The sequence below is a fragment of the Capsicum annuum genome, chromosome 9 (assembly GCF_002878395.1).
Source record: "Capsicum annuum cultivar UCD-10X-F1 chromosome 9, UCD10Xv1.1, whole genome shotgun sequence".
Lineage (NCBI taxonomy): Eukaryota > Viridiplantae > Streptophyta > Magnoliopsida > Solanales > Solanaceae > Capsicum > Capsicum annuum.
The window spans coordinates 57,749,634-57,771,919 of record NC_061119.1 but is presented as its reverse complement, the minus strand read 5'-3'; positions in this window follow the sequence as shown (position 1 = coordinate 57,771,919).

The following is a 22,286-nucleotide window of genomic DNA, read 5'->3' as shown; positions in this document are numbered from 1 at the left end:
GATAGCATGCGAAGATAAATAATTATTTGTTACGTCATTAACCTATAATCATGGTGTCTAAATGATCAACAATTCGTGATAAAAGACTGAGACTCGTGTATGCAACAACCTTATGTTTGTTCATAAGAGGTATCAAAAGTGTGGTAAATGTGTCAAGAAAATATTCTTGTGAATTAAGTGTGGTAAAATATAAACGAGAACATAAGAAATCAACAAGAATATTAAAAGACATTAACCTGTAAAGATGCCATGGTATACTTATTCTAGGGTTTAAACATATCGAAAAGTGCTCAAAAATATGTATTTTTTATATAACAGCAATTGTATTATTGCAGGAATTTCATAGTGACATGCTGAAAATGTATCAATCATACTAAAGATGCCTTAAAGCTAACATTTTGACATGCTGATATATTTAAACATGATGGAAATATGCCAACATACATAAACTTTAAGTTAACATGCTGGAAGTAGTTATGACATGCTGAAATTTATTAGATGCACAGAATTTTAATATTCTAATGTTAATAACATGCTAAAATTGTATAGATATACAAAAACATGATTTAAACGTGCTGAAATTTATTTAAACATGCTGAGAATGTTATTGGACATGCTGAGAGTTATCTTGAACATGCTAAAAAAAAATAAATCAAACATGCTAGCCAGTTAATTAAACATGCAAAAAATTAATTAATCATACTGAAAAATTAATTAGACATGCTGAAAAACCATGCTGAAAATTGATTAATCATGTGAAAGAATTAATTAGTCATGCTGAAAGATTAATTAGACATGCTGTAAAATTAAATAGACATACTATACAATTAATCAAGTATATAAATATGCCTACTATTTAACATGCTGCCAAATGTACTAATATGCTGACATGCTTGGTGTCAAATAATATACTAATGTACTTGATGTCTAATAATTTAGCAATATGTTTAATGTCAAATATGCTAAGATGTATTAATATCTATTTTAACATGTTAATATGTGAGAATCAATATGAATATCTAGAATGTGATGAAAAATGACTTTGATGCTCAACATAAGTGGTAAACCAGATTCACCAATTTTCATGTTGCCAAAATTAATTAAAATTCCTAAAACAGGATTTCTAGGCGGCCAAGTAAGTAAATTAATAGATTTTAAGTCGCGTTTTGCCTAAGTGTTTCGTATAGCACGTAATACACTTAAAAAATTCTAAATTGTGCCTACTACACCGTTCATAGAACACATAATTCCCGCCCCCCAAAGCAGTCCCCAGATTCTATTATTACAAGAATAATGAATAATGTTTTTACAAATAATATTACAAGCCAAATGATGCGAAAAATAAGAAAAAATAACTAACTATCAAGAATACATAGTTAATTAACTGTCCCGACGACTCTTCGGAACTTGCGTCTATTTAGGCCTGCGAAACAATACATAATAGCAAACAAACAAGAACGAACATCGAGATGCTCCTATAGGCATGTTCCTAAAGGCTTCAATAACATTATGCAATCAGCACACACACAGAATAAAATAATTGCATTGATAGGGACTTACTAGTGAACAACAGTAAGAGAAGTAGTAAGAATAATGAAAGCCTGATACTTGTATAATGGTGAAATATGCAAAACGTTTTCAGCAACCTCCAAAGATAACCAAAAGCGCCTCACAATATTTAATTGTTTTTGTTAAAAGTAACTAATATTTTTAAGAGAGTAGTAGTAATTATAATGTCAAAACTGTTCGTTAATTGAAAGGAGGAGTTATTTATATAGCAAAGGAGGAGTGTGGTTTGAAAGGAAAGAAAATATATGAGCGTTAATTAGTATCAACAGAAAAGGAAAAAAATATTCAAAAAATCAGCCAGAAACAATTAAGGAAGAGGAGAGTATTTGAATGAAGCCAATCAATAGGGGGTTTTCATAAATATAGAATCACACTTATAATATCAAATTCAGTCAAAGCAAATAGAAGGAAAACATCCGTTAAAAAAATCAAATATATTTCAATCGGACACACGAATTTATACTTACCACAAATAACGTATGAAATATGTCTGATGCTACTGTAAAAGAATAAAAATAAAATAAAAACTCAACTAATCATATAAGAATATTACTAACATTAATTATTGCATTCAATCAACTCAAATCATCAAATCACCCAAATCACGGGGTCAGTCAGTTTCATAATCTTCAGTCAAAAATAAAATTTTTGCAAACAGTAAATGTGCAGCAAAAATGTCAAACAAATCAAACAGACTACAATTTGTAAGCACGAATAATGATTTCAAGAGTTAGAAGAACCACCAGTGGCCTAGTCAAGTATCACTAATTTCATGTATGTGAGAGTATAACATATCATTAATACCGACTCATAGAAATCAATATCAAAATCAATAATGTCTGTCAAGTTTAGTCAATTTCAGATCACGAAAAGTAAGATTAAACAAAGACTAATATAAAATTAATCATGGACGAAACCTGTGATGGTGTCTATCGATCAAACATAGTCGGAGGAAAAGAGGAATGGAGTCAGCAACAGCTGTATGGGGAGTAAAGGAAGAGCGTCAGCGAGATAGAGGTGGCAGCGGCGACGCTGGAGCGGGAGGCGGTGACGCGCCTGGTGGATTCGCGATGCTGGCCCGCTAGTTCTATTAGTGACGGAGGTTGCGCTGTTCGTTGGTGATGACGTTGTTGTCGTTGTTAGTGGCACGGGGAGAGAAAGGAGGTGGTGGCGCTGTCTTCTCTGATGGATGGTTCGTTGGGGTTGCAGGTTGCATGGCCATCGATGGTGGTGGAGGCTTTGCGGCGGCGTTCGCGAAGCGAAGACGAGAAGGGAGGCAATGTTGTTGTCTTCGCTGGTGACAGCGGCGACGGGGAGGGATATCGGAGGGGGCTCGCTGGCCGGAAAGACAGCGACGAATGTAAGAGAGGGAGACAGAGGTTAGAGAAAGAGATGGAGGTTGATGAAAAATGTTTTTAGGATTAGGGTTTTGGGTGTATTTGGTTTTAAAAAGGAAAAAGGTCCTTTGATCTCGGCCGTCAGATTGATTTTGATTGACCGTCGAGATTCAAATATAGAGATTTTAATTAGAATTGGACCATAATTTAAAGATGGAATCACAATTGATTATGATTGTAATAATTTGGCTAAAATTGTAAATAAAATGGGTTAAAATTGTAATGATTTTGAATAAGAATTAGGCTGAAGGGTAAATAACTTAGGCAACGTAAAATTAGGCCGCTATTTAAATTAAAGTAGTAGTTAATAATAATAATAATAATAAATAATAATAATAATAAATAATAATAATAGAAAAATAATAATTGAATAACAAATACAAATAAATAATAATAAGTAATATTAATAATAATGGAAAGCTAGATAATGTATTTGTAAAAATGTGAGTGTGCACAATTGCGTAATTTAATCATTAAAATATCGTATTTGATTTTTAAAATGATGCTAAAAGATAATAAAATAATTTATGCATTTTTTAATTTGTGAATTTGAGATGTTAGAAATTTGTTTGATGCAAGAAAAATGTGCAAAAAATACTAATATAAAAAAGTAAAAATTTTATTAAGATGATAGCCTAAATGTAGTATCGGGAGGTCAAAATTGGGTGTCAACACACATTAAAATGAGTCAAAGAAAGTCTTAACTTGCCTTAAAAAAGACCGCAAGTTGAATCAAAGCCCAGATAATCAGATAGATCCCTTGCCCTTTCGAATCACCTCCGAACAAGCCCAAACTATTCAAATATGACTTCTATATGAGAAGAAAAATCAACAATACCTATAATGCTATATTTCAACTCCGGATTCAAAAATTCAACCCAAGGTCAAATCTAAAATCTCATCTAAAATAGGATTAAAATCAAATTTGAAATCATCAAAATATCATATTTTATCTTTACAAGTAGAATTTCAAAATTGAAGGTTGAAAGTTAAGAATTCGAAGGCAAAAGCATGGGGAAATTAGGGGGGAACGGTGAAAAAATAGATTAGGCGCTTATTCAAAGATAAAATCTCAAATACTTTCATTGAAAATACTTAAAAATGAGCTTTCAAGCTTCAAAAATTGTGAAATGGGATTTGGGTTTGATAATAGGATTTAATATTCAGTCCAAAGGCAATTTGTGCTTCGCGAACACGACGGTCCATTGCAAATGCGAGGCTGACCCGACCAGACCTTTGCGTTCACGGGCCTTTAGGTCGCAAATGCGAAAAGAAGAAATCGACCCAGACCTGGACCAATACCTTCTTTAATACAATCAACTTTTCGTGACTACAAAGTCCTAGCTCGGCTACTCATTACGAATATTGTGTCTTCCCGTGAACGTGAAGAAGGTACCAGATGACAACTGACAATTGCTAAAAACATCAAAAATTTTACATTGGACCCTCAAAATATATTTAAAATTCCATTAATACATTTCAACTATGCTTTTAGGCAAATTTGACATTTCAAACTTAACGATGCAGTCAGAATTTTCAACGGAGGTCGTTTTCATTAGATGTTGACCGGAGTCAAACCTATACCTTAACTTTTCAACATCTTGTCTATACGCTCAAAATCACATCGGAAGCCTCAATACCCAAACAAACAACGCTTCTTAAGCCAGTATCGATGTATGGAACTGACAAAATTGATGAAATTCTGATATGACACTTGAATATCAAAATGTTGACCAAAGTCAATCATTTCAATTTAAAAATCTTCCAAAATCAAAAACTCACTTAATTCTTAACTGAATGCCTCGGAATACGTACCACTCACTCCCACAATCCACAAAAACCAAAATATAACTATGAGGAGAGGTAAAATGGTCAAAATGCGTAAAAATTCAAAAATCAAAGTAAGGGTTGTTACAATTAATCAATGCAAAATATCTAATATTATTTTCATTCCTAGTGTTGAAATCATTTCTTTTATTAGCATTAAAATTGATTTTATTTTGATTTGGACTTTTTGAGCTAATATCATGCATCTATGAGCTATAAAACTTATCAAATCATTCGAAATTTAGGTTCAAACTTATAATAATGTGTTAAAAGATAAAAATTATGAAAAAGCTTAACAAATATTTATAAATTATGTAACAATAAATATCTTATGTGTAAAATATTTATAAAAATTATACACATGTAATTTTAGGTTGATTTAGTTTGATTTGACTTTTTTTAGTTAAAACCAAATCAAATCAATTATGATTGAATTTTTTTCATCAAACAAGATCACTACTCGAATTTTTTTCTCAATTTTACTCGTATTATAATTTAAACACCCTTACTCAAAACCACTAGGGAGTATCGTTACAAATTGAAATAAACTAAGTGTTACATAATAATTGGAAATATCAAAAACAAAATTCTCCCTTACCCTTCCCCCCCCCCCCCCTCCAGATTTGTTTGTCTGATTTTGGTTCAATATAAAGTATAAAAAAGTAAAGAAGACTTGGAATCTTGTGGTCTTAAACTAAAGATACTTTCTACGTCCCAAATTATCCGTCTCAAATTTTCTAATTTGATTTTCCATTTTACTTATCCCTTTTCATTAATCAAGAAGAGATAATTTTTTTTTTCATGTTTTACCCTTTGCATTAATTACTTTTTCTTCAAATTTAAATGTAAACATCATTTAATAGAGGCACTATGATAAACTAGCCATGTTATTAATTATTTTTCTTAATCAATGTGTTATCTCAATTTGGGACGGAGGGAGTATATAACATGTACCAAAATGTTCTTTAATCAATGTTCTTTAATCTAGTGACTTCAATATGCCGTGTAAAATTGCAATTGAAGAGTTGCTCCCCCCTCCCACCCCACCCCCACCCCCACCCCTACCTCTCAAAAAAAAAAAAAAAGTCTTTAGTAAGGCAAATAAATTAAAATGAATAAAAAAAAAACTAGATAACATGTGCAATATTCTTCACAGCCAGAAAATAGCCTTTGAAATTATTCAAGCCTCTAGAATATGAAACTAATTAGTCTTATGTCTGCCATTCTTAGTAATAATATTGTGAAAGCTTAATTTACAGCCCATCAAAACAAATCTGGCTTATAGTTATAATCCATTTGGGTTTTTTTCAGCTGTAAGGTTTCTGAAAGTCTGATAGAGGAGCAAGTTTGATATTATTGGTAACGTAATTAATAATAATTCCCTGATTACATTATAACCATAATTTGAGATAACTCCAGTTGTATTCACAAATGAAATATGTTAAAGAGGGACAAATAAAATGTATAAATAATGTAGTAAATTTCATGGCGAGTAGTTAGTAAATAAGTCAAATAGCAAGATATTTGCCCTAAGCTTGCTCCAATACTGCATGGGTAATTAATTAGTTGTAGACCTTCCCAGCTTTTTCCTTTCCGGTTTAACAATGGCTGAATGTTTGCCACCAAGAATTCGGTTCATTAGTATTTATTAAAGGCAAATCACATAATATGCTAGTTAGTTGCACGTCATAGATTCGAATTCTATCTCACACATCTACTTCTTCCTTGGTCTCAAAAAGAATGTCTCGATTTCAGTTTAGAAATTCTCTGATTCTAATTTTTTATATAACATATTTAAGAACATAAAATTAAGAATTTATTTTTATTTTTTTAAATTTCATGTCAAGTCAAACCACACCAACAAAACGAAGGGAGTGGTATTTAAGTTGTGAGAGAGCATAGGAGCGGATTCATTCTCTTCAAAGTTCCGTAACATCGTTCTCTTCCTTTTATCAACTCTCTCCATTGGTATCAATCCAAATTATCCTATTTCTTTGCTCTCGTGTCTCAAATTACTTGACATGTTAGTTTTTTGCACAACACTTTAAAAGAAATTAATAAGAGTTGTAAATTGATTAAAATGACCTTATTTAACCTTGATTAGGCGAATCTTTTTCAATTAATATGAGTGTAGTTGAAAAAAAAATAGTTAATTATCTCTTAAATTTTTAAATATATCAATTATTTTAAAATAAATATTTTAGCATATATGTCAAGTAATTTAAAATAAAGGGAGTATTATGTTTGATCAATAATTAGGATGAAAATTATGAAATCAAATGAACGCACAATCAAAAGTCTACATCCACCGGTCATGTTTCTTCCTCTCTATATAACTAGATGGTTCGTGCCTGTGTTAAGCACATTCCTCTTTTCAATGTTAAAGAAAGCAATATTATAAAGTTAAATAGTGACGTCATGCAATGTTGTGCTTCATATTATGAGAGAGCAAAGTTTATATCAATATCGTCCAAAACTTACACTATGAACTTGTTGTAAAAATTAAAAAGGCTGCAAATTCAAGCAGTTGTAGTTGCTAGTTCCTGGTGTTGACTAAGAAAAAAAAGAGAAAATATTCAAAGTTAAATAATACTTACCGTTGGAAAACAATAATAAATTTCACTATCAGTTGTGAAAATAAATAAACTGCAGCAGTAATAATATTTCTTTATATAATAGTATCAATAAGTTACAACAACAACAATAACAATAATAGTAATAATGATAATAATAATAATAATAATATTAATTAAATAGCTATTATGATATTTTAAGTCGTGCTAAGTACTGTCCTAAGAAACTATTTCCGTAATGTGAAATATTTTTTCAGAATTAAACAAGCACTTTCCTGATTAATTAGAGGATATTCAAGAATTAAATATGTTTTTCCTAATTAACTAGAAGATACAAGAATTAACAAAATTAATTATAAATCCAACAAACCTTAATTTAAAAGAAGAATATTAAAATTATTATTAATAAAGGCAAAGTAAAATAAGATAAAAAAGTTAGCAGAGAAAGGAAGAAGAATATATCTATATATTGCTGTGTTCAATTGGAGAGAATGTATTGGCTATTTATAGCCATGTAAGGGCGGTGGAAATACAACATTTCCTTGGCAAGAAAGAAGACATGTTCTTTTCTTCATTTTCCTTTGGCATCAAGTAAAATGGTTGGCCATGATTTTGCCAAGTGGACAGGTAGGTTCCACATTTTTTTTTTAATTTTAAAATGTTTAATTGTTTTTAAAATATCTATCAATCCCCAATATATTTTAAAAATAATTTAAAATAGACAATAAAATTTGTTGGATTTATATGATCAAAATGCAATAGGCTTGGTATCTTTTGGACTACGAACCAAATTTAGACCGATAAAAATTAATTTACAGAATTATTGGTGAAATATAATATTTCTATGAACCAAATAGCTAGTATTGTAAGTCAGAGACTTTATCAATCACATTTTAATCGTAAATTTGATGTTCAACGCGGTTTTACGCCAATAGGTCATGAGTGTGCGTGGTATCATGAGAGCTCTAGAGACTAGACCGAAGTCTCATAGGAACGGCCTCATTCCACTTCTCATATAGGTGAATTCATCAAGTGTACACGGCTTTAAATACACTATCTGTAAGGACTATAAATTCATTAAGAGTTAGTAACTCATCCCTCATTTTTAGTAGTAGTTCAAGCACTCTCAATAAATGCGCAGTGTCAATATCGACTGTTATTGCTCATATGAACCTACTTTATGGGATCTCCAATCACATAGGTTGGGTTACCATCTCTATTGGCAATCATATTGGTCTTAACCCCATCTCTTTTGAGGTTTGAAGAATTAACAATATCAGAAAATATTAAATTTTCGACGGCCAATGTAGTCGAAATGTGGTCGAAAAATAAGGTCATTCCGACTACTTTTCGACTACTTGGTGGTAGTCGGAATATAGCTTGTCGGAAAAATATTTTCGACTAGTTTAGTTGGAAATGTAGTCGGATATTTAATAAATATTTATTTAATAATTATAAATATTTCGACTACTGTAGTCGAAAATTTAATAAATAATTATTTAATAATTATATATTTTTTGGCTGATGTAGTCGGAAATTTCATAAAACATTATTTAATAATTTTAATTATTCCGACTACTATGATCGGAAACATAATAAATAATTATTTAATAATTTTAATTATTCCGACTACTTTAGTCAAAAATTTAATAAAAATTATTTAATAATTTTAATTATTCCGACCACTGTAGTTTAAAATTTAATAAATAATTATTTAATAATTATTATTTAAAAATTATTATTATTTAATAAATAATTATTATATTGCATTAGCTTACACTGCTTTCAGATTATAAACAACATAACTAATGTATTTCTCACAATATGATCAAACAAGACAAAAATTTATAAATACAACCACTTAAAACATTCACAACAAACATCAAATCAAATAGTTTAAACATCTAAATGTCATAACAAAAAATAAGAACAATAACTACAATCTAATTATCATCAGATTCATTATCTTCCTCGTCTTGAAATACTTGCGGCATGTGCTTCTTAACCAACTCCTCAAATTTAGCAAATTTAGCAAATTTATCGTCGTTAGTTGCACATTTCTGCATCAATTCCACAATTTGATTTTTCATTGCTTTCATTTCTTCCATTGTTTGTAAAGTACAAGAAGAACTGGGAAACAACGAAGGACAACTCGAGGATTCGACTACCCCTGTCCCGTACTTTCTACTTTTCTTTGGACCACCTACCACAGTTGTCCACATATTACTCTGCTTTGCAGGTGATGGTTCGAGTATGGTACCATCCTCTGAAGTAGGTTGGTTTTGACGCCACTCTTCTATGCTTTTTTGAAATTCTTCCTGAAAGAAAAATTATTTGTCAGTATGTAAACAAGCAAAGTTGAGTAATAATAAAACAATGTATGTAAAAGTTATTATCTTACATATACATTTTGAGCACGTGTTTCGACCCAATCTCCTCTTGTACCGTCATTGTTTTTCTTCCTATGCGTCTCTTCGTAGACCTCGATAAAAGGGCGTGGTATCCCCCCATTTTCATATTCCTACAAAATTTTAGAAAAAGAGATAATGCAAGTATGAAGCCAAGTCCCGACAACATAGACCAAAACATCTTAAGTATGAAAAGTTAAGTTTAGAGGAAGTTAAGTTGGAAATAGAGAGAAGAATAGAAGAAAGTCATAGAAAACTATTTGAAGATGTTGAAAACTATTTGAAGATGTTGAAATTCAACTTGAAAAAGAAAAGCAAGCTACACTTACGGAGGCAAGGCTAAAAGAAGTAAGTTTCTCGGGGCTGGTTATTGACCCATAATTGATATTTACAAATCATTATATTCTCTGCTTGTGTACTTCTCTTTTTGTCATCATATATCAAAAAAATTTATATGAGGAGATAACATGTTCATTGCTGCTAAACGATAAGTATTTAATTTCTTAGTTCAGACGAGGAAGGAAGCAGAGGAAGTTTAACTCTTCTTTGTTCTTTAGCGTCAGTATTTCTCTTTTAAGAGGTTAGGCATGGGCCCGTGAACCTGATATACTCCACAAACCTTCCTGTCTACAATAACTATGAAAACCTACTTGTTAGCTCAACTTTAGAGAGGATGCCGATAGTTTTCTTCCATTTATGAAAACTTTTTATCTTCTCATTTGAGCGAGGTTAAACTTACATGTTCTTTGTCTAAATATATGAATCTTTGAACCTTTAATGGCATTGTTTCTGACATAATAACACACTGTATTAAACAGAAGTTAATTCAATGGGCGTATGTTCCATATCTGACATTAAAGACTACTTTATGTCAATAGTCAGGTGCCTTATGTGAAGTCTTTTTCTTTCTTCGCTCAATTTTTAGTTACAAGTTCTCATACCTTTTTCTCTTTTTCATTAATAGGATCCAGAATCTTATCCTAGCTAACTAGAAAATGGTTCATAGTTGAATTGAATTTATGTTGTCTTGTATCAAGGCCTTTTACATATTCATCTTGGAGATTGTTGATTTCAACTTTTGTTTGATACAAATATTTTCTTGTGATTTTATGGGATTCAACTTCATCATCTAAAGTCATAACAACAAAAAACTTATCAAGCCATTTAAACAAACTGTCATAGTGAAGGAAAAACTAACACCAGGAACCAAAGAATAACTAGGTGTTTATTTCTTTCTTCATGTGAAGAAATTGACAAAAGTTAGAATAGATATAGTTGTTTAGAAATTGTGAAGAAACATTATCAGTTATTGTGAAGAAACTAATTGTGAAGAAACATTATCAGTTATTGTGAAGAAACTGGTATACTCATTTCCTCTTCTACCCGTGATCTCCTTGATCACATGGAGACAACTTTATCAGTTACTCCATCTCCCCCAACCCCCTCCACCCACCCACCTCAAAAAAAAAATTAAAGTTCAACTCTTTTCAACAGGAATACTTATTTCCTCTTTTTATTTTCCATCTCTTGATTTCTCTTTGTGCTAAAAATCAATACTTTAACACAAGAATACCACTGCCTATAGCAAACACAACTTTCCATTTCCTATTTTTAATACTATATTCTTTTGCACTTTTCATTTTCTTATTATCTTTTACACACACACAATAGCAACAAAATAGTCAGATCTTTTTTCTACTGTCAATCCCCCCACTCCCACACCCTAAAAAAAACAAGCTCAACTCCTTTCCTCAACAATACCCATTTCCTCCCTATGCTCAAAATCAAAATTTTACCACAAGAATACCATTCCCTACACTCCTTTCCTATATCATTATATATGATAAAGGGCAGAACTTCTACTAGTCCCACTTGTGATGAGAATCTAAGAGGAATTAAAACACAAACTGCATCGAGTAATGTGGCATTACTGCCTCTAAGCTGTCTGATAAGGAAATAGGATACTTTGGAAAACTACACCTGCGTTCTCTTTTACCTTTCTGTTTAAATTTCCTTATTCGAGTACTTCCCCTACACAATGAACTGCCCTATTTTTATACCTTAACCTTCACCTTGCGATTAGAAGAATACTTCTTCTACTGAAATGATGTAGCAGCTTGTTTAGTATTCTTACTATTGTTCCTTCTTAAGTTACTATAATCCATGCCAAACTTCTAACAGTGAGTACTTTCTGGCGAAACTAACAATTGCTATCCTTAGTTCTCAGAAATGGAACTCCAATCCAATAGATCACTTGTATTAGTTCATCTATTCTTAATCTCTCTTTATGTGTCTAATTTTATTTTATTTAACAACTTAAATGTATTGGTTAAGGATCATAAAAACAGCCTCTAAGACATTTCAATATAACTTCATCACAGACATGTAACCTTGACATATTTCGAAACAACAAGAGCAACAAGATGTCAACAATGCTAGTGAATCAAAATAGGCCACACACGGCTTCACTAGACTTCAAGATGATCAATAACAAGAGCAATAAGATGTCAACAATGCTAGTGAATCAAAATAGGCCACACACGGCTTCACTAGACTTCAAGATGAACAATAACAAGAAGTTAACACCTTATGTCCAAAATTTATTAATATCTCATAATATGCCCAAACCCAAGAAAAACACTAGTCTCTGCCTATTGTATATGCCTAATATTGTCAAAAGGTCAAAATAACTTTTGACATCATTTTCTTGAAATCAACCTATTTATTCAGCAGAAAGAAGATAAACAATCAAGTCACAAGAATTGATAGGCATATACACAGACCTTAGGTGTGATATCTGAAGTAATATGCTCATTCCTGAAAACATACCGAGAAACTTTATTTGCTTTTGTTCTGCCTTTATTCAAACTCTTTTAAGCTTGTTATGCATAATATAACCAGTAAAACTAAAGACAACTAGAAAGACATGGATGAAACAGATAAACTTTTGAGTTCTATATTTCTGGACCTGTTGATACGAAGGGGAGTAATGAAATGCAAAGCCAAATAGAGAGCAAGTCACGAAATAGATAACTAGCAGTAGAATCCCACAAACCTGTTGATAAGAAAAGGGATAAATAACTGTACACTGACTTTCAAGCAGCTGTCAGGAGTAATGGAATGCAAATCCTGAACCTGAAGAAAACACAAGCAGGTGAGTCATATAGACAGCTCGATGACAACTCAAAATTACAAGAAACTATAGAAACAATAGATAAGTAACACCAGCAGGTTTGAATCAAGGAAATCATCAGTTTATCATCTATGTGTATAACCTACTATATACTCTAAATGCAAAAATCGTTCATGTGCCCCTTTCTGATCCCCAACATAGATTTGAACGTAGAAAGCACAATGCTCGTTTCTACGTTCCCTTTCTGGTCCAGTTTTTGTGCTTTTGTCCTAAGAAGTATCATTCAACAATAAAGGTGGTTAAAATGGTAAAGATCTTTCACCTTTTATGCTTTCTATTCTAAAATTATGAATTCTAGCAACTAAGGTCGAAAATACAGAAACTTCTAATTTCTATTTTTTGTTACCTTAGCCCAACCTCTACAGTAAATTACTAACAACCAAAAAGTAAAAAAGAACGCGTATATAGCTGTTAAATAAGAAGAGGCAAAATATGTGAAAAATCCTTAGTTTAAGGAATCAAATTTGGAAAATTGTACGTACATTTTCAAGTCATTGATGTAAGACTCACTTTTCAAAAGAAAAAAAATCTTTAATTATAGTTACACCTACACCAACTATATGGTAAAAGTTGTATCTGGGGTAAATATTAACCGTTTAACAAACCAAATCTAAAAGAAAGTGGTTAAGAATTTTCTATTAAATCTTAACTATTAATTTTAAACTATGACATGTGTCTTCATTTTTGTACCAAAATCGAAAGTTTCAAAAGTATTTTAGTCCCTTTCCTGTTTTAGAAATATGCCTAGATAGCTTAGGAATTAGATTGACTCTTAAGTATGCAACTTCTAAATAATTTTTTGCTTTACGAATCTTCTCTACCATAGCTATGCATATAACTCTCAATTTCTCCTTCTTGTAACAAAATATTCCCAATATAGGGGCGGAGCTACACTTTGGGATAGGGGTTCATTATTCGAGCCACTTTTCACGAAAAGTTATACTATATAAATATGATTAAAATTATTTATATTGAACAAATTTCACGTGCCTTTGGTATTTTTTTTTTGAAGAGCAGCTTCACAACAATACCCAAAACCCCCAAATTTCAGTACCCAAAACCCCCAAATTTCCATCTACAGCAAACTCGCCTATTTCAGTACCCAAAACCCCCAAATTTCCATGTAAAGCGCCTAAACGGATATTCACAGATTTAGCCAACACATTGTAGCACCAAACATTAATTTTTAAACTTTATAAACTCTTGTGAAAATGGAACAAATTTTTACCGTGAAGATGAGAATTTCTTGATTGACCTTCAATACCGTCGTTCGGTGAAATTGACCTTCAATATCTTCGCTTCATCGCCATCGTTACCACTCCACCGTCGTTAATTTTTGAGAGAGAACGATGAACAATGAACCCTAGCTTAGAGAGAAACTAAGAAAGAGTGAGAGAGAGAGAGAGACGAAGTAAAGTGAGAGAGAGCTGTGCGTGTTTAGCTTGTATTTTGTATATAAATGTATACATTTTCGACTACCTTAGTCGGGAATTAATTTAATATATATAATTATTTAAGATTTTCGACTAAAGTAGTCGAAAATATATATTTATTAATTTATTTAAATAATTATTTAATTTTTGTATAATAGTCTGATTATACATTTAATAATATATTTATTTAATAATTTATATTTTCGACTATAGTAGTTGAAAAATTTAAATATTAAATATATTAAATTAAATCCCGACTGATGTAGTCGAAAAAGTATACATTTATATAAAAAAATATAAGGGTTAGATTATATATTTAGAAATATATTTATTTAATAATTTATATTTTCGACTGAAGTAGTCAGAATAATATATTTAATAATTTATTTAAATAATTATTTAACTTTTGTATAAGCGAGTAATTATATATTTAATAATATATTTATTTAATTATTTATAGTTTTGACTACAACAGTCGGAATTCTTAAATAATTAAATATAGTAAATTACTTCTCGACTGAAGTAGTCGGAAATTTATACATTTATATAAAAAAAATATAAGGGTCTGATTATATATTTAGTAATATATTTATTTAATTATTTAATTTTTCGACTACTGTAGTTGGAAATATATTTAATAATTTAGTTAAATAATTATTTAACTTCTATATATAGGTCTATATTTAGTAATATATTTAATTAATTATTCATACTTCCGACTAGAGTAATCAGAAATACATATTTAATAATTTATTTAAATAATTATTTAATTTTTGTATAAGAGTCTAATTATATATTTAATAATATATTTATTTAATTATTTATGTTTCCGACTACAAGTAGTCGGAATATATATTTCGCGCAATTTACTGCCAAAAATTCTGACTGTTGTAGTCACAAATAGTATCGGAATAATATTTTATAAAAAAAATAAATAAAAAAATAAAATTTTCGACTGAAGTAGTCAAAAATTTTCGACTACTTTTTTTTCAGTTGGAAATTTCAGTAAAAAAATTATCGAATTTCTGATAGTGTAATTTTCTTCCCACGGATTTAGTCAGTGAATCAATCAAATTCAATTCTGACTTCACATAATCAATGGAAATTATTCCATCTTTCAGAAGCTGCTTAACAACATCATGCCTCAATTTCATATGTCTACTCTTATAACTGTAAGATTTATTCTTCGCAATAGCAATTGCGGCTTGACAGTCACAGTGTATATATATAGGAGGCATTAGATCATCCCTTTTAAAGGAATATTAGATAGTGAATCATCTTTTTTCAAAGGGATATTAGGCAACAGATCATCCCTTTTCAAAGGGCCATGAGGCAACAGATCATCTTTTTTAAAAGGAATATTCGCTACAAAATTTCTTAGCCATTCAGCCTCAGTACCAGCTAACACCAGAGCTACAAACTCTAATTTCATAGTTGATCTAGAAATAATCGTCTGTGTAGCTGATCTCCACGATACTGCACCACCACCTAAAGTGAACACATAACCACTAGTGGATTTCGTCTCATCCGAATCAGAGATCCAGTTTGGATCACAATATCCTTCTAAAGTAGAAGGAAAGCCACTATATAGAATGCCATAATTCATGGTTCCTTTTAATTGTTTCATTAATCTCATTAATGCAGATCAATGCTCTTTATTAGGATTGTGAGTATATCTACTCAGTCTACACACAACATACACTATATCAGGTCTGGTAAAATTCATCAAATGTATTAGACTCCCAATAATTTATGCATATTTATACTGAACAACTGGATCACCATTATTCTTTTTCAATTTAGAGTTGACATCATAAGGAGTAGCTACGGGAGTTAACTCCCAACATTCCAACTTCTTAAGAATTCTTTCAACATAATGTTCTTGTGTTAACATTATTGCATCGCCACTCCTTATAACTTTAACGCCCAATATGATATTTATTTCACCCAAATCTTTCATATCAAAGTTAGTAGACAAAAATAATTGGGTACTTTACACAATATTTAAATTTATACCAAATATAAGCATGTCATCAATATATGAGCAAATTAACACATAATCATTGTCCACTACTTTAGTATAAACACATTTATCCACTTCAACAGAAGAAAATCCATCTCTTATTAAAATGTGATCAAATTTCTCATGTCACTGTTTAGGAGCTTGTTTTAGACCAAAAAATTTACAAACTTTATTTTTTTGTCCAGAAACTGCACATCCTTCAGGTTGAACCATATAAATTTCTTCTTCTAAATCGCTATTTAAGAAAGCTGTTTTTACATCCATTTGATGAATAAAAAACTTAAGAATTGATGCCAAAACAATTAATATTTGAATAGAAGAAATTCTTGTTACTGGTGCAAATGTATCAAAATAATCAATATTTTGTTTTTGAGAAAATCTTTTAGCTACTAACTGAGCTTTATATTTATCTATAGATCCATCTGGATTAAGTTTCTTTTTAAAAATCCATTTACAACCAATCGATTTTGCACCAGGAGGTAAATTAGTTAAAACCCATGTATTATTTTTTATAATTGAATCAAGTATAATTTTTATTGCCTCTTTTAAAAATTTATCATCAGAAGAAGATACTGCTTCAAAATAATTTGATAGTTCATTATCAACAAGAAAAGTTTGAAAATTATTTCCATAAGAAAAATATTCTTTTCTAGGCCTTTTACTCTTTCTCAGTTCCTCAATATTAGAGGTAGATTCATTTTATCTTTCAACAGGTGCATGAGATATTTTATTATAGAGCGAAAAAATATTTTCAAAGAATTTAGCATTCTTTGTCTCAATAATAGTAGTGCTAACAAGCAGATCACTTTTCAAAACAAGAAATCTATATGCAGCACTATGTTTGACATATTCAATAAGCCTGCAATCAGCAGTTTTAGAACCTATTTTTCTCTTTTTAGGTTCAGGCAAAAGAACTTTAGCAAGGCACCTCCATACTTTTAAATATTTCAAATTAGGTTTATAACATTTTCATAATTCATAAGGGGTTTTACCTGTTCTTTTATGAGGAATTCTATTTTGTAAGTGACATGCAGAAAAATAGCTTCACCCCACAAATTATTAGGTGCATTAGAACTAATTAACATGGAGTTCATCATTTCTTTCAATGTTCTATTTTTTTCTTTCAGCTACTCCATTAGATTCAGGTGAATAAGGCGGAGTTACTTCATGAATAATTCCTTCTTTTTCACAAAGAGCATTTAAAGATACATATTCTCCACCTCTATCAGATCTAATTCTCTTTATCTTTCCATGAAGCTGATTTTCAACTTCAGTTTTATAAGACACAAAAGAATCAAATGCGTCATCTTTATTTCTAAGTAAATACAACTTGGTAAATCTAGAGAAATCATCAATAAAAGTCACATAATATCTCTTTCCACCTCTAGTCATAGTTTATTTTAAATCACCAAAATCAGTGTGAATCAAAGATAATAATTCAGTTTCTCTATTAATTGAAAAACATGACTTTTTAGTAATTTTACCTTCAACACATATTTTAAATTTATCATAATTATTTGAGTTTAAACCAGATATTAAACCAAGTGATTGTATATTCTTTATATAAGAGAAATTAATATGTCCTAATCTAGCATGGCATAGATTCAGTCAAATAAATAGAAGTAGATACATTTTTTATCATATCATTGTGAGTATTAAGTACAAATAGTCCATAATTACAAAGTTCATTTTCCACAAAAATATTATTTTTAGATAATATGACCTCATTGTTTTCAAATATAACCTTTATTCCAACTTTTCCTAATAATGCCACAGAAATTAGATTAATTCTAATATTAGAAACATGCAGCACATTATTCAATGCCAAAGTTTTACCAAATGTGAGTTTGAGAAGACCTTTGCCTTTTTCAAGAACTTGAATAGTTCTCGAGGTCCCAAGATAAATAATTTTTTTCCTTTCTTAACTTGGGTGTAAGAGACAAAATCATTTTTATTTATACAAATGTGCCTTGTAGCACTAGAATCTACCACCCAATTTCTCACATTGATCTCAATATTCATTTTTGAAATGACCACAATAATTATATCATTCATTTCAGTCAAATTTAATTTTAACTTAGCGAGATTGTCATTTCTTTCACATATTCTCTTGCATTAAGATGCATCTTCTATGAAGATTTTATTATTAGCATTAGATGTATTTTTTTTTCACACTTGTATTCTGCAATATCATAGTCTTCTGATAAACTAACTGGAATAGAAGCAGCCAAAGCAACACCAACATTAGTATTATCAACGGTCTTAGGACAAGTATTATATGCCATAGTTTCTTAGATTGTTGGGAAACAATAATAAATTTCACTATCAGTTGTGAAAATAAATGAACTGCAGCAATAATAATATTTCTTTATATAGTAGTATCTATAAGTTACAATAATAACAACAACAACAATAATAGTAATAATGATAATAATAATAATAATAATAATAGTAATAATAATAATTAAATAACTATTATGCTATTTTAAGTAACATATAAAATACTTGAGTCGTGCTAGGCACTGTCCTAAAAAACTATTTCCGTAATGTGAAATATTTTCTCAGGAATAAACAAGCACTTCCCTGATTAATTAGAGGATATTCAAGAATTAAATATGTCTTTCCTAATTAATCAACGGATAAAGGAATCAACATAATTAACTATAAATCCAACAAATCTTAATTTAGAAGAGGAATATTAAAATTATTATAAAATAAAGGCAAAGTAAAATAAGATAAAAAAGTTAGCATTGAAAGGAAGAAAAATATATCTTTATATTGGTGTGTTCAATTGCAAAGAACCAACTTCACTAAAATACTTTGAGCCTCAACAACAACAAATTACAAGACTTTTGTAATCTAGGAATTATAAACTCTAATTCCTACTTCTATAAAACATGTCAACCTCCCAAGGTATGTGTTTCCAAGTCTTCAAGTTTCCCAACTTGAAGACAGTGATCCTAACTCAGTTTATACTTTATATACTTTATTGAGACTAAATTACATAACCAATACTACTCAAGAACCAACCTAATACATAGAATCTAAGACACCTTATTTTTAAGTAATAGGAACAGGTTTGACTACTAGTTTCTTCAAGCTTTGGAACTGCCAAGTCAATTTTCCAATTTCCTTTGTCTTTGTAAATGCGTAAGTGACTACGCAAGTGACTTCCTTTATTTAACCACAACTCTCCAAAGATTCAATCATAAGATATGACTTCTATCTCAGGTGGAACTCTTGACTCTTCAGAAGTTGTTGTGAATTAGAAGTCCGTTTTGAAGTTGATCTCCTTGTTGAGGTAGAACTCCTTATTCAACTCAATCTGTTTTATCTTCAGGTGTTGGAATCAAAATCAATCTCATCATTCATGACATGACCCGACCGGAGGCCTTGTCGTAATAGGCATCCTAAGTCCAACTAGGAATGGGGACCACCCCCGTTATCCAACCCAACCAACCTACGCATATTTTAAGTCGGGTAAATTACGAACATATAACAAGATACCATTATTACATAATCCAAGACTCTGGTATAGGTCTATATCCATGACTACACAAATGAGTCCAACTATCTGATACCTAACTGATAATCAATACTAAACCAAACAATAATCCAAAACCATAACCATAAAAGTTCCATAACAAGTATATATAATCCCAAAATAAAAGAGGATGGAACAGTGAGAAATTTCGTCCAACGGTATCAACCCCAATACAATTGTCAATACTAAGGCTGACACCAATACCGGTCCTGCCCATGCCAACCCATAGTAGTTTCACAAATGCCTCTAACAAAAAAATAACCAATATTCGGTTGAGACATGCCCCAACCATAGCTAAAACCAATATCCATAAATAAACCAAAGTATGAAATAGCATCCATGAAATGTTCCCTTCCGGAAAGATAGAAGCTCACCACTTCAATCTAAAAGTTGAATCCAAAGTTCTATCACTATGCAGGAAGAGTAGGATGGTCGGTTCCTACATCGCGTGGGGATACAACCTCCCAAGAGGGTGAACACTAGCATGAAATCAGGATAAGGATAAAATAATACCATTTAAAAAAACTAGGTAAACCAACCACATGCATATAAACCATACATATATGTATAACCATGCCGGGAAAGGGAACCGGGTTTAGCATGTATTTGAAAACCATTAACCTGGGTATATGTAGCTTAACCGTCCTTAACCACCCACAGGTTATATGGGTCCATTGTAACCTTCTGAACGGGCCTCGATGCGTGTAACCTCACAAACCGGAGATACCATAAGAGTAAGGGATTCCAAAGTACCCTCACTCTCTATGATACATATGTACAATGTACTTAGAGGATTCCCATGTACCTTATAGTATCATATAAGGTTCGCCATGCCCTACCCCTCATGTCGTAAAATATGAGTTTCCAGTGTTCATTCATTGAACTCCTACCTTCATAGTTAGCTATCATACCCCACCATTATTGCCCAATTAAAACTATTTCCAACTAGGCCATTATTCCATTATTATTATACAAGGCTATTAGTAGTGGTATCGTCATACCGACTATAACTTACAAGTATTGTCCCTAGCCAAAACTTTTAGAAATCAAGGGAGTCCCATGTACCCATAGATCACATTTTTGAGTTATCTTGGGGGAGTCCCATGTACCCCACAAGTATTTCATTATTAGTTTAGGGGAATCCCTTGTACCCCACAAGTTGTTCAATAACCCTGTTTACTTGGGAGATTCCCTTGTACCCCACAAGGATGTTTAATTAACCAAATCATTACCACCAAACCAATTCCAAAACTATTTAAACTATTTATATAATTTAGGGCTCCCTTACTAAGTTTAAAGCATGCATAAGTTCCATTAAAATCCATCAATGTAGTAAAAGCATTCTCATAGGCATTTTATCAAACATATTGGGGGCATAGTATTTCCAAAACCAAACTCAATTACCAAATAACCATGCCCATGCAACCAATTATCCAAAACCACCATTAAAGCATATAAAAGCATAATTATAACATGGGAAAACCATAACCAAGAATTTATAACCAAAACCCCCAAATTATATTTGAAAACCTAAAATCATACCATAATCAAACCATGAAAATATTGTATAAAACCATGCCTTTAGTTGGAACTAACAATGAGGGAAGAGAACATGCCTTTAACCAAGAATATGATGGAGAGAATAACCAACACAAGCCCCAAATTAATCCTTAAGATGAAACCCTAGCTTTCTTTGCCCAAGAACTTTAAAGAGGATTAGAGAGTATTTTTTTAAGTGTTAATGAATAGAATAATGGGTCAAATAATCTCTCAAGTGAGTTAAAAGTCGTGGGGCCTTATTATATTAAGTGGGAAAATGTATCGATTTCCCTCACTTAAACTGCACCAAATTCTCGTCAGAGGGATACAACTATCCATACCAGTCGTACCCTCCAATATGAGTGTTACCCACCTGTCGTACCCAAGGTCATCTCTATTGGACCCAACACTGTCCAAGGTATGAATCACCCTAAACCATGTCGTATCTATCTATACGATCGGTACCCATGATCTGTACCCTTGGCAGAATAGAATCTAAACAGGATTGAACACTGCCTACCATACGAGTCCATGGTACGACTCGTACCCTGGCTTACGGCTCAAGTTGAGCCACTCGTACTCAGATCTAACTTAGTCTACCAAGTCTAAGATTTAAGTAAAGGAAAGACCTAACCAAACGACCCGTATCCACCGATACGATTGGTACCACCCACGTCGTATCCATTCTAAAAATCAAATCCAATTCACCAACCAACACCGGTTTGCATACAGCTAACCCATATCACTTGTATCCCAATGTACGAGTCGTTTTCACTAGTC